Here is a 15,091-nt window from a genome sequence, read left to right as displayed (position 1 = left end):
GAACGTCTGTTTCCGTGATCACATCTTCTTTCCTTTCTCTGACCCTCCTGCCTCTCTCTTACAAGGACCCTTGTGGTCACACTGGACCACTGGATAATCCGGGATAATCTTCCCATCTGTAAAGTCCCTTCTGCCGTACAAGGTAACATATTCACAGGTTCCAGAGATTAGAATGTGGACATCTTTGGGGGGCCATTACACAGCCTACCACATGCTGGGATCGCTGTGCCCCCATCAGCACCCCCAGGGCCTAGACACACAGGCAGGAAGGAGTCAGGCCGGACAGGGCAGACTGAGGGTGTCCTGCATCCAAAGGAAAGGCCCAAGGGGAGCAGGGTGTGGGGTGGGGAAAGCCAGGACAGGGTGCCCACAAGCCACTAGTCCAGGCCTGGCTCCGGCTGGGGCTATATCCACAGGCTCGGGGCTCGTTCCTCGAAGAGCAGAATTACTTTTAAGTTCTAAAAATACCACCTCATTGTTAAACAAACACCGGGGCTCTTGTGAAATAAAGCAACAACATGAAAGGTCTGGCAAGGGGGCCCCGAGATTCTGATCTGCAAGCAGATCAGGGCAGCTCCCTCCACTGGAGCAGCCAGAGCCATTTCCGAAGTCCTCATCCTCTTGGATCTCGAGGCCAAGGTCAGGCTCTGGATGGCAGCCAGCGCCTGGGGCTGAAGGCACGGGATGGGAGGAAATTGTGGAGAAAGGGAGTAAACAAACACTTGTGGAGTGCCTTGGGGGGAGGGGCCTTCACATGCTACCCTGTTCTACCCTCTGACAACACTGAAAAGGAGGCATTTTTATGTCCATTGTCCTAACAGTAAAATGAAAGCTCAGAGAGGCGAAATGACTTGCCTAAAGTCACAAAGCAGTAAGACCTGGAATTCCAACCAGCTCCAGCTGACTCTAGGACCAGTGAGTGCCCTTTTGACTTTACCACCCAAATTGCTGCCAGGTTCAACACACTAACTTAACAAATACTTGTTTTTGTTTTTGTTTTACATCTTTATTGGAGTATAATTGCTTTACAATGGTGTGTTAGTTTCTGCTGTATAACAAAGTGAATCAGCTATATGTATACATATATCCCCACATCCCCTCCCTCTTGAGCCTCCCTCCCACCCTCCCTATCCCACCTCTCTAGGTGGTCACAAAGCACCGAGCTGATCTCCCTGTGCTATGAGGCTGCTTCCCACTAGCTATCTATTTTACATTTGGTAGTGTATATATGTCCATGCCACTCTCTCACTTCGTCTCAGCTTACCCTTCCCCCTCCCCGTGTCCTCAAGTCCGTTCTCTAGTAGGTCTGCGTCTTTATTCCTGTCCGGCCCCTATGTTCATCAGAACCTTTTTTTTTTTTTTAGATTCCATATATATGTGTTAGCATACGGTATTTGTTTTTCTCTTTCTGACTTACTTCACTCTGTTCACTCTGTATGACAGACTCTAGGTCCATCCACCTCACTACAGATAACTCAATTTCGTTTCTTTTTATGGCTGAGTAATATTCCATTGTGTATCTGTGCCACAACTTCTTTATCCATTCATCTGTCGATGGACACTTAGGTTGCTTCCATGACCTGGCTATTGTAAATAGTGCTGCAATGAACATTGTGGTACATGCCTCTTTCTGAATTATGGTTTTCTCAGGGTCACAAATACTTGTTGACAGTTGCTCCCAGCAGGATTCAAGGTGGTTGAAAGTGCAGGTTCCTTGAGCCCAGTAGCCTCGGTCTGAATCCAGGCTCACCCAAGCTGGGCATCTTTGCCTCTCTGTGCCTCAGTTTCCTCATCTGTAAAGTGGAGCCAATGAAAGCACCTGACTCCTGGGGTGTTGTGAGGATTTACTGCATGAAATCAGGTACAGTGTTTGGGCAGGAACAGTGCCACACCCCGAGGAAGCCGAGTGTCCCACCTACTCCAACTCTCCAGAGTCTCCTCCATCCTCTGGCTGTTTTCCCACTAGAAGTTAGCAACATCCTAATTATCTTGGGGCTGATACAGAGAGACGGAGCAGAGAGGGCCCAGGCCCCCAAACTGCAGATAATCCCCAAGCCCATGCCAGCCACTCTTTGGAGCACCTTTTAGCCACAAAACCACAAAACCCATCAGTGAACCAGTCAACTAACAGCTGGGGAATGCCCACCTCTGGCTCTGCCCCCTGCTGGCTGGGGGAGCCTCTGGGGCAGTTCTGGTCCTTGGGGGAGCGAGGACAGGGTAAAAGAGTCAGAGGGGATCCAAGCCCCACCTTGTTCCTGAGTGTAGACCCACATTTCCACTTCCTGTCTACCTCATTCCAAACTAAACACGCCTAACATCAGGCTCACGATTGGACAACAATTTACTGTGTGCTTAGCCTATCCAGGTGCTATGTCCCAAATGCCTTACACACATTATTGCATTAATAAGCCCCCTGAGTTGGAAAGTACTACACCCAATTCACAGATGAGAAAGCTGGAGCTGAGAGAGGTTAAGTAACTTGCCCAAAGCCACACTGCAGTGAAATGGCCGAGCTGGGATCTGATGAGGCCTGCCTGATGCCTTTGCTCTGCGAGGCCCCCCTGGACCCCAGGTGCCCGGGGTCTGGTCAACCCCTGAGGCTCTGCGTTCTGCTGCTAGCCCCCAGCTCAGGCCCTGGCCACACATCCTCCGGGGGCTGACGCAAGTGAGCATCTGCCTACTCTCCATCTTTTCTCCCAGCACAGCTTCACCAAGAACCCACCACCTTCTACCCGTGTGCTGCCGGGGACAGAACAGAACTTACCCAGACACCACCCCCCTGTCCTCCCACAGCTGACAGCAAAGAGCTAAGAGTCCCAATACAGAACACTGTCAGAAATCGTGGAATATGCCATAGGAAGGGAAGCATTGGAGGCTGACACTGAGAATAATTGGAGGTTTTGGCCAGGGGGGTGGGGGGGAGGGGTCGGGGGACAGGACCAGCAGCCTTGGGAGAGGAAGCTCCGAGGACCTCTCTGAGGAGGTGACATTTCAGCGGAGAGCATGAAGGCTGAGGAGCCAAGCGCTCCAGGAGGCAGGAAAGAACATTCCAGGCTGAGGGATCAGCCAAGCGAAAAGGGCCCCCAGGAACGAATGGCCTGAGGGCATCTGAGGAACAGATGGGGCAAAGTGACCAGGAGGTCGCACAGAACAAATGCACCTCCTTCCCAGTGCCTCACACGCAAGGCCCTGGGGCACCAGGAGGCGGGGTTCCCGTGGCCCAAATCTTCCCAGGATGCCTCCTCCTCCGGGGATATCAACCCGTCCTCTGGGGACCAGGAGAGGCTGGCAGGAGAGAAGGCTGACTCGGAGGGAGCACACAGGCCCGGCATCTCCCTGCCCGATCTGCACGCCCCTCGGAGGGCGCTGGCTACCAAGCGCGTCGCTACAAGACTTCTCCCCTCCCCAGGGCGGCAGAGTCAGGGCGGCTCTGTCTCCCTCTGAAACCCAGAGGGGAGGACGGGAGGGGACCTGGTAGCTTTCTCAACATCTCGTTAAGGCATTCTCTACTCCCGAAGCACCCGCTGTAGGCCAGGCCCTGAGCTGGGTCCCAGCGGGACGGTGATGAATCAGACACACGCACCCAGGGTGTTAAGATGCAACCTCCAGAGCAGGACCCGGGGAGCAAAAGGAAAGCTGTGAGTCACTGCACTTGCCGGTCTGGGTGGAAGGGGGTGCAAGGGAGTAAGAGAGGGATGGAGGTCAGCAAGGGGACAGAGACGACCTGGTTCCAAAGGAAAGAGGGAGGAAAGCCAGCCCAGTGACCACATGTCCAAGGCACTGGACACTGGGGGGAACCGAGGAGCAAAGACCCCGGGTGCTGAGCCACTTCCGCTGTCAGCAAGAGACTGGAAACCGACATGCATCCTTGGGTCTGCTGCTCAAGGTACAAAGCAGGGGGCCCAGCCAAAGGCGCTGGGCGGGGTGTGGAGGGCTGCAGACTAACCGCCCCTCACATCCAGCTGACTGCTGGCCAGGGCAGCACGGGCCCGGGGTGGCCAGACCTGCTCATTTTCCCAGAGAAGGTGGAAATCCACACTGTGGATAATTTCCAACTTTTAAATGGTGGCAACACATTCAAAACATTTAAAAGCAGCACACAGGCTCGAGAGAACATAGGTGTGGGTCACCAGTTTCACAGCCTGGAATAAATGAAGGTAAATAAAAATAGGTGACCGCGCTTGAGATGCTCAAAGTTGCTCTGGCTGGGCCGGAGAGGGCTTTTGGCAAGAGGGGCACAATGCTGAAGGCAGGAAAAGAGGAGCAAGGAGCAGAACTGGTGAAGAGAGAAGAGCCTCCACCCGGCCCCTTCTGCCGGGCCCCTGCTTTATTCTCTGTGCAGCTGGTGGGAGTATGTGTGCTGGATTCAGCCTCCTTCTGACAGCAAAGGTTGGGGACAGAGGCACAGCTGAGGGAGGTTATCCCCTGGGCTCTGGGCTAATGGAACTGGGACGAGGAGCAGTGGATGGCAGCCAGCCTCTGCAGGGAACCCCGTGGAAAAGTCACGTGAGCTGCCAGGCTGAGGTTTCCTTGCTGCCAAACAGGACAGATGGGCCCAGCCCAGCACTGGCATCTCCGAGGCTCCTGGGAGGGTCAGACCTCAGTACAGGAAGGCACCTGAAGGTGGCTACACGGGGCTCAGGGCTCACTTTAAAGACACATGACCATCTCTCCCAGCTCCTCCCTTCCTGCCCAAGGAGCTGCTCTTCCTGGACCTGCGGGCCACCTTCTGTGGTCAGGTGCACAGGCCCAAGCTCCCACCTTCCCTGATGACTTGGCCTCCTCCTGCTGCCCAAGGAGAACTCTTCGTGCTGCTAAGTACTGCTGTGGCAGTGCTGGCCTCGGTGGCCCGTGGCCTGCTCCGTGCTGGGTCTGAAGCTTGGCAGGGTGGGCAAGAAGGTACTGAGACTGAGGGGTCACTTCACTCATGGGGGCTGCTCGTGCCTAGGGCAGCTGGCTGAAGTGACAGTCTATCCCCACGCCCCCCCACCTCGTGGGCAGGTCCTATTACCATCCCCACTTTGCAGATGAATAAACTGATTCTCAGAGGGGCTGAGGGACTGGCCCAAGGTCCTGCAGGTACTATGCAGCAGAGCCAGGGTTTGAACCCAGTGCCCCTGACCCCAACTCCCACAAGGCACTGCCTCCATCGATGCCAAGAGAAGGCCCAATGACAGCAGACAAGTGACAATCCATGGCCTGAGAGGAGGGGAAAGAGAAATGAGCAAAAACAAAAAGACTGTACAACCTTATTTCCCCAAGTACAAAAATGAATATTCCCGGGGCGACCCTGAGTCATTAGGAGGTGCTAACCTGTGCTCCTCCGAGCCTGGCTGGGAAGGTGGGGCGCACGAGGCTCTGGGGAAGGCTGCTGTCCCAGGTGACGGTCACACACGGGGACCCCAAGAGCCAGGGTGAGGGGAGGCGGCAGTCTTGCACACAGTAATGCCTCCGGGGTCGGGAAGGCCCGAGGACAGTGGCCTGCACCCATCCTTCCCTCGATTCCTCAGCCTCTGGTGGGAGCTGTGCATCGGACCCCACCCAGGTCCAGGCCGGCCCTTGGGAACCACACGTCTGTGGGCTGAGTGAGAGCTTCAGGTAACTATCAGAACACGATACGCTGGATGGAGTTTACAAATCCAATCAGCACCACAACCGGAATGAATGTAACCCGGGGTTATTGGATTTTCTGGCATCAGGAAAACCAGAGCCTGGGACAGCAATTCCGAGTGTAGCGTGTCATCACTCTAAGTGCAGCCGTCCCGTTTTTAATGACAATTCCCTCCAGCAGGACCGGGCAGGGCCGAGCCACTGGGCAGAGCTCTTTCCTTTAACTGAGTCCTAGCTCAGGGGGGTCAGCTGGGTGGGGAAGGAAACAGAGATGCACCCCCCTCCCCTCCAGGGGTCGGGGGGAAGCCAGGAGGAGGAGGAGGAGATGGAGGGGATGGTGCCTGCCGGCAGCTCCTGCTTCCTCTGAAGGGGGAACCACCCGCCCTCATTCCCCACCTCCCCCACCCAGGCCAGGCCCACCTGCTCAGAGCTGGTTTCCCTGCCTCCACTCTGCACCCCCAGGCTGGCTTCCTAAACCCCAGTCTGATGCCGTCACTCCCTGCCTAAAGCCTGCACTGGGTCCCTAGTGCCCTCAGGCTGGAGGGGAAACCACTCTGCACCAGGAGCCCCAGCCCCATTCCCGAGACTTGCCCTCTTCTCTTTCCCACGTCTAATCTGCCAGCAAGTCCTGTGGATTCTCCAACCTGTCCTGCAGGAGGCCCGGGATAGCCTTTCACACCACCACCCTCACCCAACTCACACTATTCTCAATGAAGCAGCCCGAGGGGCCACTTCAAAAGGCAAATCAGACTGAGTTGCTTCCTTGCTTAAAACCAGTGCATCCTGCCATGTGTATAACAAAGTCCAAGCTCCGCATCAGGACTGCACATCCCCGCATGTACTGCCCGTCATCTCATCTCCCCATCCCCCCCACCCCATGCCCTCCAGACGCACTGGTGGCCTCTGTAACCTCTGTTTTGGGTTAAAGGTCTCTGCTCCAGAGACGCCATCTCTGGCAATGCAGGTAAAGGAGCCGCCTACCCCCACCGTCTTCCACACCTCCCCATTTTATCCTGTGTGGCAGGGGTCCCCAACCCCCCAGGTCACGGACTGGTACTGGTCTGTGGCCTGTTCGGAACCGGGACGCACAGCAGGAGGTGAGTGGCAGGCCAGCGAGCGAAGCTTCATCTGTATTTACAGCCGCTCCCCATCGCTCGCGTTACCTCCTGAGCTCCGCCTCCTGTCAGATCAGCGGTGGCATTAGATTCTCATAGGAGCGTGAACCCTACTGTGAACTGCACATGTGAGGGATCTCAGTTGCGCGCTCCTTATGAGAATCTAATGCCTGATGATCTGAGGTGGAGCTGAGGTGGTGATGGTAGCGCTGGGGAGCGGCTGCAAATACAGATTATCATCAGCAGAGAGGTTTGACTGCACAGAGACCATAATAAATCAGCTGCTTGCAGACTCATATCAAAACCCTATCAGTGAGTGGCAAGTGAAAACAAGCTCAGGGCTCCCACTGATTCTGCATTATGGTGAGTTGTATTATTATTTCATTATATATTACGATGTAATAATAATAGAAATAACGTGTACAATAAATGTAATGCGCTTGAACCATCCTGAAACCATCCCCCTCGCCCCTGCCCGGTCTGTGCAAAAATGGTCTTCCAAGAAACCAAACCGGTCCCTGGTGCCAAAAAAGTTGGGGACCGCTGCTGTATGGCACATACTACTATCTTATCTCTTTCTTGTCTGCTCACTAATTTATTACTTGATTTCTCTTTCTGGGCTTGATTCTGGGCTTGAGAAAATCTCTTGATTTTCTCTGCTGGGCTGGGAGGAGGCTGCAGAGTTTCTTCACTCTCCCTGCTACCCTCAGCACCTAGCCCTGGGCCTGGCATGTGGCCAGGGGTCAATCGATGTTTCTGGAATGAAGGACTACCTGCATTTCTGATGCCTGGCAGAGTGCCTGTTAGTGTGAGTTTGATTAAACTGAATAGAGAAAAGGAGCAGTTGCTGCTTCTTGAGGACCTACTACCTACTCAGCTGGGTGAGTGCGGGCAGGGCGTGTGGGACCAGCCAGGGCCCGGCGGAGCCCCCGGCTCCTACCCCCAGCACACAGCAGCCTCTTTACTGAGATTCTGAGTTGAGCTCCTTTCCTGAAGTGACATCAAAATAAGACGACAACAGTTTATCCCCTTGAGGTCCCGCGAGCCCCATTCAGGGAGGGATGGGGGGGGCACTGTGCTGGAGCCCCACCACACGAAGAGGCCACTTGCTCCTTCGTCAGCGCTTGCTCAGGCTGCCACCAAGTGGGCCCGCAGAATGTGCCAACCAAGAAAAGCTGCAGGTCAGCACTTTCCGGGATTTGCTGCTTTAATATTAAAATATTCATAAAGAGAAGTAATATCACTGTACACTAGCTTCCTACCTGCGAACGAGGAGTCACACCTGTTCCTGGCGCTTGGCCAGCCCCTGGGTCTTTCTGACCATCTGTCTTTGGCTGCATCCTTGCTTTTTAGAGCGACAAGATGTTCTTGTCATACCGTTACTTTTCACTGCCCCACACCTGGAATCCTCCAGGTGTCTAAGGGGCCCTGGCTCCTTCTCATGGGGAACAGCATTGAGAAACAGAGCCGCAGGTGCTAGGAGTATGCACTGCTACTGCGCGGGGGGTGGGTCACCGCTTTCTTGCCCTTCCATGGTTACGACTTGTAAATCATGAACATATGTCATCACAAATGTATACTGAGGCCTTCCCTGGTGGCACAGTGGTTAAGAATCCGCCTGTCGATGAAGGAGACACGGGTTCAAGCCCTGGTCCGGGAAGATCCCACGTGCGGCAGAGCAACAAAGCCTGTGTGCCACAACTACTGAGCCTGTGCTCTAGAGCCCGTGCGCCACAACTGCTGAGCCCACGTGCCACAACTACTGAAGCCCGTGCGCCTAGAGCCCGTGCTCCGCAACAAGAGAAGCCACCCGCAATGAGAAGCCCGTGCACCACAATGAAGAGTAGCCCCCGCTCACCACAACTAGAGAAAGCCCGCACACAGCAACGAAGACCCAAGGCAGCCAAAAATAAATAATTTAAAAAAATGTATATTGATGCCCCAACTCTAATCTCACATCTTCCTCTATTCCATATTCCATTCTCCACAGACAGAACCCTGGTACCTAACAGTATATATTTTCTCATTTGCTCTAATCCATAATAACAAAATAATTCCAGGATTATCACACCAGAAGTACTGTCAATAAATCTACTAGATAAACTTCAAGATTTGCTTCCTGTTCTCCCCTTCTTTGAAGCCTTTGAATGTATTCTATGGCGTGTACAGTAACTTGTTTAGTATCCGTGATGTTTTACCCTCAGGATCAGTCCCTAGAGGTGGGACTGTTGAGTCAGAGGGTGAATGCAGATGTGATTTTGCTAGCTGTACCTGAATTTTCCTCCACGGTGGTCACGCTATCCAATGTTTTCACCAACCACGTGTGAGAGTACAGGCGTGCCAAAAGAGTGTGGTCGTGTGATATTTGAATTTTTGCCAATCTGAGAGGTGAGCAGTGATATCGCAGGGTTGCTTTAATTTGCACTTTCTTAACCTACTGCATCCTCTTTTAGCCCTGGGGCCAAGTCCAGGGCCCATCCTGAATGTGCTAAGCTGAGCAGCCCAGACAGGGTGAAGGTCAGGGGAAGGGGTGTACAGCCTTGCTGTGTCCACCCAGCCCGTCATGAACAATGCAGTCAAACGGTGCTCCAGATAAAAGTCTGGCACCTGGGTGGGGAAGGAGCGCTCTGGGTGTCTAGAGAAACCTCAGAAACATGCCCTGCTCATTTCTGGAGTAAAAAAAGGCTCCCTGCTGCCTTTAACCAGCAAAAGGAATGCTCTGGCCTTCTGCTTCGATGATCGGGGACAAGCTGCAAGGCTCCTGCCACGGGGCCAGGCGCTGCCTCAACAGAGCTCAGAGCAGGAGGCCAAGGGTGCTGGCCGGAGGGTGCCCTTGTGGGCTGTCGTTACTCACTGGGACTTCTTTTTCCTGAGTCAGCACCTGCACTTCCCATGGCAGGCTCTTGGGTTACGGGAAGATGTCTTTAGGAATTGAGGTGGTGGAAAGATCCGGCATTGTGCCTCCAGCCCTCTCTGCCATTACATGGTCACTATCCCTGGATGGCCCCTGTGCCAGGCACCCCTCCAGGGTCTCAGGGTGCTGAAAACAGCAGACCTGGCTCAGAGGGGACAAGCCGAGAGGCCCGATCCCAATCCTCCCAAGCCCAAGCCTGCCCACCTGCACCCAAACCCTCATTTTAAGGGCTCAGGGAAACTTCAGGTGTCAAAAGACAGGTGTGGTCTTTATGGTACAATAGTCAGAGTGTCGGGTCTGAAGCCAGAATGGGCTGGGTGCTGATCCTGGCTGCACCATCAACCAGCTGAGTGTCCCACGCAAGTTCCTTCCATCTAGAGCCTCAGTTACCTTTTCTGTAAAGTTGGGGTAATAAAAGAACCCATGTCACAGGCTGGCTGTGAGGATGAAATGGGACATGTATGCAGAGAGCCTGGCACACAGTAGGGGTTCAATAAACGTTAACTCCCTCCAGGGGACGGCCCCATTCTGGACCTCAGGTGGCTGTCCAGGATAAGTCCCTTCTAACAGGAGCTTCACTTCTCCCTTTGTCCAAGTGAGAAAGGTGCCCTGGATGGGTCACCACACCTGGGGCATCACGGTTTGAACAAACTTGGGTTGTGGTATAAAACTCAGTAAAAAGGCATTGCCGTACCTTTCCATCCTAATATATATATATATATATATTTTTATAAGTTTTATTTTATTTATTTATTTCTATTTTTGGTTGCATTGGGTCCTCGTTGCTACGTGTGGGCTTTCTCTAGTTGGTGCGTGGGCTTCTCACTACGGTGGCTTCTCTTTGTTGTGGAGCATGGGCTCTAGGCGCGCGGGCTTCAGTAGTTGTGGCACGCGGGCTCCGTAGTTGTGGCTTGCGGGCTCTAGACCGCAGGCTCAGTAGTTGTGGTGCACAGGCTTAGTTGCTCTGCAGCATGTAGGATCCTCCTGGACCAGGGCTTGAACCCGTGTCCCCTGCACTGGCAGGCAGACTCTTAACCACTGTGCCACCAGGGAAGTCCCTTAATATTCTTAAGATGAAATCAAGAGGGAATTGTTCTTTATGCCAACCACAACCAGCCAAGATGGCCATGACTCACACCCAGGACCGCCATGGACAGTTGCACAGCTGATGCACTGCCCAAAAGTACCTGGTAGCTAACCTGAGTGGGAGGTAAAATCCAGCTGGTGTTCTGCTTGTCAAATTGTACAGTTTAGTGCAGGGCTGCAGCCACCTGGAGCAGAGGCACCTCTCTACCCCCTTGTCAAACCCGGCTACAGGGCTGCAACCCCCTAGGAATGCGGTCACACACAGGTGCTGCCCGCCAAGTCACCAGGCTATACAGGTCAGTAGGCCTGTGTGCAATGTCGTGGAGTGGGGGGCACCTTTGCCTAATCCGTCTACATGCCTTTTTCTAATTTGCACAAAGGCTGCATTAGGCTAGTGGGAGTCCCATTAATTTTAAAAATATGCATTTACAATCCATAGATTGGTGATTGGCCTATACTTCTCGAGGTAAGATCTTTATGTACAGAACTGCTCTACTGGGTCCAAGGTTCTGTTAAAAAATTTAGAAATCTGTTTTAGGAACAGACAGTAAAAAGTGAAGAACTTCAGTGAGCATTCAGGGTTGGGAGTAAGGATATGGGTCCAGGATGCAGCTCCTAGCTTAGCTGGGGCATGTCACTTCCCCACACCGAGCCTGGCCTACAGCTCCCGGCTACTTCCCCTCTCTCCCTGTTCCACAGGGGAGGCTGCTCTGACCCTTCTGGGAACCTGAACCCCCAGGAACACCTTGCTCCACTGGGAGACACCGGGTCCATGTGGGTGGGTAACAACAGTTGCCTGGAAACCCCACCTTGTCAAGACCTCACGTGCTCCTGCTGAGGTTTACATGGAAGCCACGCAGGCTAGGAGACAGGAGTCTCCTCCAGCAACCCCATCTCCCTCCCCAGCCTGCCACATCCTTCCTTCTGGAGCCTCCACCCGAAAGCTTTGTTCCTCTGATGTCAACTGGGGATGCACTTCGTGACTTAATAGCGTCCTTCTCCACCTCTGCTCCCTCCTGCCTAACAGGGCATCGGAATGGCTTCTGAGACGTCATACTATGCCTCTCTGTCGTAAAGATCACATCTTTCTCAGGTCCATAAAGAATGGAGTGGCCTGTGGTGCCCTCGTAAATTATACTGCTGACCAGGCGGGCGGCCTTGGAGCACGCAGGTGAACCTGGGGAAGGGGAAGGGTGCCCTGTGGGCAATGGGGTCAGGGTGCAGGTGGAGAGATGTTACTTCTCCTGTCCGGTAGGACAGGTGGGCCCCTTGGCCACCTCACGGTCACCTGTGTATACCTTGAGCACCCACCCTCCAACACCTCTGCTTATACCATCTTCTGACCCGGAGTACCTGCCTGACACCTGTCCACTTACTCACATCCTGTCTGTTGGTCAAGGGCTATAGATCCCACTTGTCTGGGACAGTCCCAGTTGGCTCTTAATGTCCCAGGACAACTTTTAATAGGCCCTCTTTTTCTTGAAAAACTCTCCCAGTTTGGACAATAAATTATACAGTCACTCTGAACTTAGTAAAAGAATAATAATAAAATAAGAGCAGCGGATATTTAATAAATAAATATTTACTGTTCCAACCTCTTTCTATGAATCATCTCATTTAATCCCCCAACCACTGGGTAAGCGCTATTACGATACTGATGGGGATATTCTACCAATGGGGAAGGAGAGTTGAGCAACTTGTCCAAGTTCAAGTGGAGGGGACACCAAGCCAAGTCTTGGCTCTACTACCCATATGACCTTGGGCACGTCATGCAACCTCTCCAAGCTTATGTTCCTCACATGGAGAAAAGGAGAATAGAAAGGAACTTTGTAGGATGGTGGGGAGGATTACACAAGGTATTTGCTTTTCTGGTTGATGGCGCATTGTAGGTGTTCAGTGAAGGACAGCTCCTTTCCACTATTCATTTCTTTCCTGAGAACTTGGACCCAACCTAGAACCACAGAGGGCACCTTCCCTTCCCTGTATAAATATCTCGTAATTGCTTGGTTTGAACAGGAAATCCTCTGCTTGCCCTGCTCTTGGCACTCATGCAGAGCATAACATGGCAGAGGTGAAGCCCCCTCTCTTGGGGGCACTGACCTCTCCCTATACCTCCCACCCCCAAATTATTCACCATCTTTTCCACTTACTACTAACAAACCAGCAACAGAGGTCACTGTGCCTTGGCCTCATATCCCCCTTCTAGAAACAGCTCAGAAAGCCCACCTCTGCCTGGGAAAGCCCCCATACTTGCAGGGGAGCAATGCCACCTCCACACACACAGCCCTCACAGCAAGCAGGGCCTCCAGCCCACGCAAACTCCACAGTGCTCGGTGGCCATCAATCACCAATGAGAAACTGCCCTGTAAGTCTGCTGGCAGCCTGGGGTGGAGGTGCGGGGGTGGGGGTGTCTGAATTCCAGAAGAATAGGTAGAAGAAACCCTCTCCGATGAAGAGAAATCCAACAGAAGAAGAAGACTATTTCCAGGAGCTTCACTGGTGGGTATGGAAGATCCCAAAAAGGGGAAAGGGGAACTATTTTACCACCTTCTCATCTGAAAAGAAGACAAAACAGTCCCATTGACGTTATCACACACCTCCAACCTCCTCCCCATGATCATATGGATCAAGGTGCCGGGTGCTTTTGATAATTGGGACATCACCCACCAGCCACGTCTTTTGCTCTCCATCCTGACCCAGTGTCTTGAACAGGCCAGTAAGAGTGTTATTCTCAAACCCATTGACCTTGCAGTTCCCAAACTCTGGAGAAGTCGCTCACCTATGAACTCTGGGCCATGAACATCTAGAAGAAGCATTCTGACTCCGTTCTGATTCTGGCCCTCCAGCAAAGTGCGGTGACCAAGGAAAGAAAAAGGGCTTCAGCAAGAACAGGCCACAGCTGGGAAGGGGAGGAGGTGAGAGGCCCTTGGGGAGACAGACTTTGCCTGGAACAGAAACTGACCGCAAGGCGCCAACACAACTTCACAGCGCGTGCGAGGCTTAACTGACGCTGGTGACACTCAGCCCTGCCCAGGTGAGCGGCCGAGAGGGCTGGCGCTGGCAGGGCAATGCTAAGCCGGTCCCCGAGTGGGCCTGGGCAGCGTGTGAGCTTTCAGCCTCTGCGGCGGTTCTCCAAAGCCACGTTCCTCCGGGAATTCCAGCCAGGAAATGGCCCTGCTTTGGCGGAACCTGGCCAAAGCTCCCAGTCCGTCCCTCCGCTGCGTGCCACCCAGGGCCACCCCAGCCCGTTCTGCCCCTGAAGGAAGTGATTCTCCCCCAGTCTACAGTCACCTGAACCAGGAAGAGGAAAGAAAGGCTTGCGCCCTTGTTTTTTCTCCACTCATGCCAGCGCCTGGCCTGGGGAGGGTGCAGGGAGCACAACGACTCCACGGTCATCCTGGCAGGAGACAAAGGTCGGAGCTTGAGGTGGCACCAACGGGTCATGTAACTGGAAAAGCCAGGCTGAGGGGCGCTGCCCACGCACAGGACCTTCCGGGTCTGTGACAGACTGCGGGTACATTCACGTGGGGTGAGCCCTCCCCCTGCTCTTGGCCCATTTCCTGCACCCCTACTGGGTGCCAGCCCTGTGGGCCCAGCACGCGTCTCATCTCTGCTCTGTCCTGCTTCCCCGGCCTTGCTCACTCCTCAGCAGCAGGAGTGGCACAATCACAGGGGCACAGAGACAAACACACTTCAGGCCCCGACCTCGAGGCGCTCCCGGCCTTACACTGCTGAGCCAACAGCCACCTCCCCAAGAAAGGGACAGTCCCAAAGGCTCCACGTTGCTTTCCATCTTCCACCTTCATCTCAGACCTGCTTATGAGTCCCTTGCCACGTGCTGGGCCCAGCGCTGAACACTGGGTGGGAGATAGAAGGGTTAGTAGCACCAGGCTGACCAGCGCTTCTCTAGCTGCATCTAACCAGGCCCGTCTTCAGGGCAGCCAGGAGCCAACGCCGACCGAGAGAAGCACGGCCCAGCCTCTTCCTGGAGGGCTTGGCAGGGGTTAGGGATATTGACTGGTCCTGGGCCATCCCCCTCCTTCTGCCTGAGCCCATGGGTTCTTGCTAAAGACCTTTCTTTCCTTGGGCACCACTCTGCTGGCAAGGCCTGAATTAGAAAGATTCTTCTAGATCTTCATGGTGCAGAGGTCCTGGTCGAGTAACTTCTCTGGAGTTCAGGGGCTGTGAAGGTCAGAGGCTAAGGGCTGCTGGTTAGCAGTGGGGTATAGGTCCTGGGCTGGGGTGAGAGTGGGAGGCCTGGTGGCAGTCAGATGCCCAGCTGGTGTGACCCAGGGACACGCCGTTACCAGCACCACTTCTGTGACCGCTTCTGCAGTCAGCGGGCAGCGTCAGGCTGCTGTCTTGG

The 15,091-nt window shown here is 53.9% G+C and overlaps 1 protein-coding gene across 3 annotated transcripts in view; it reads right to left on the bottom strand.

Moving 5' to 3' along the window:
- The window catches only part of KAZN (kazrin, periplakin interacting protein), a 463,767-nt gene that overhangs the window by 96,255 nt on the left and 352,421 nt on the right, over positions 1-15,091 (bottom strand). The window lies entirely within an intron of this gene.

This window comes from Balaenoptera ricei, chromosome 1 (assembly GCF_028023285.1).
Source record: "Balaenoptera ricei isolate mBalRic1 chromosome 1, mBalRic1.hap2, whole genome shotgun sequence".
NCBI classification, from domain to species: Eukaryota; Metazoa; Chordata; class Mammalia; order Artiodactyla; family Balaenopteridae; genus Balaenoptera; species Balaenoptera ricei.
The sequence above is the reverse complement of the archived record's forward strand: the minus strand, read 5'-3'. Positions and strand labels throughout refer to the sequence as shown.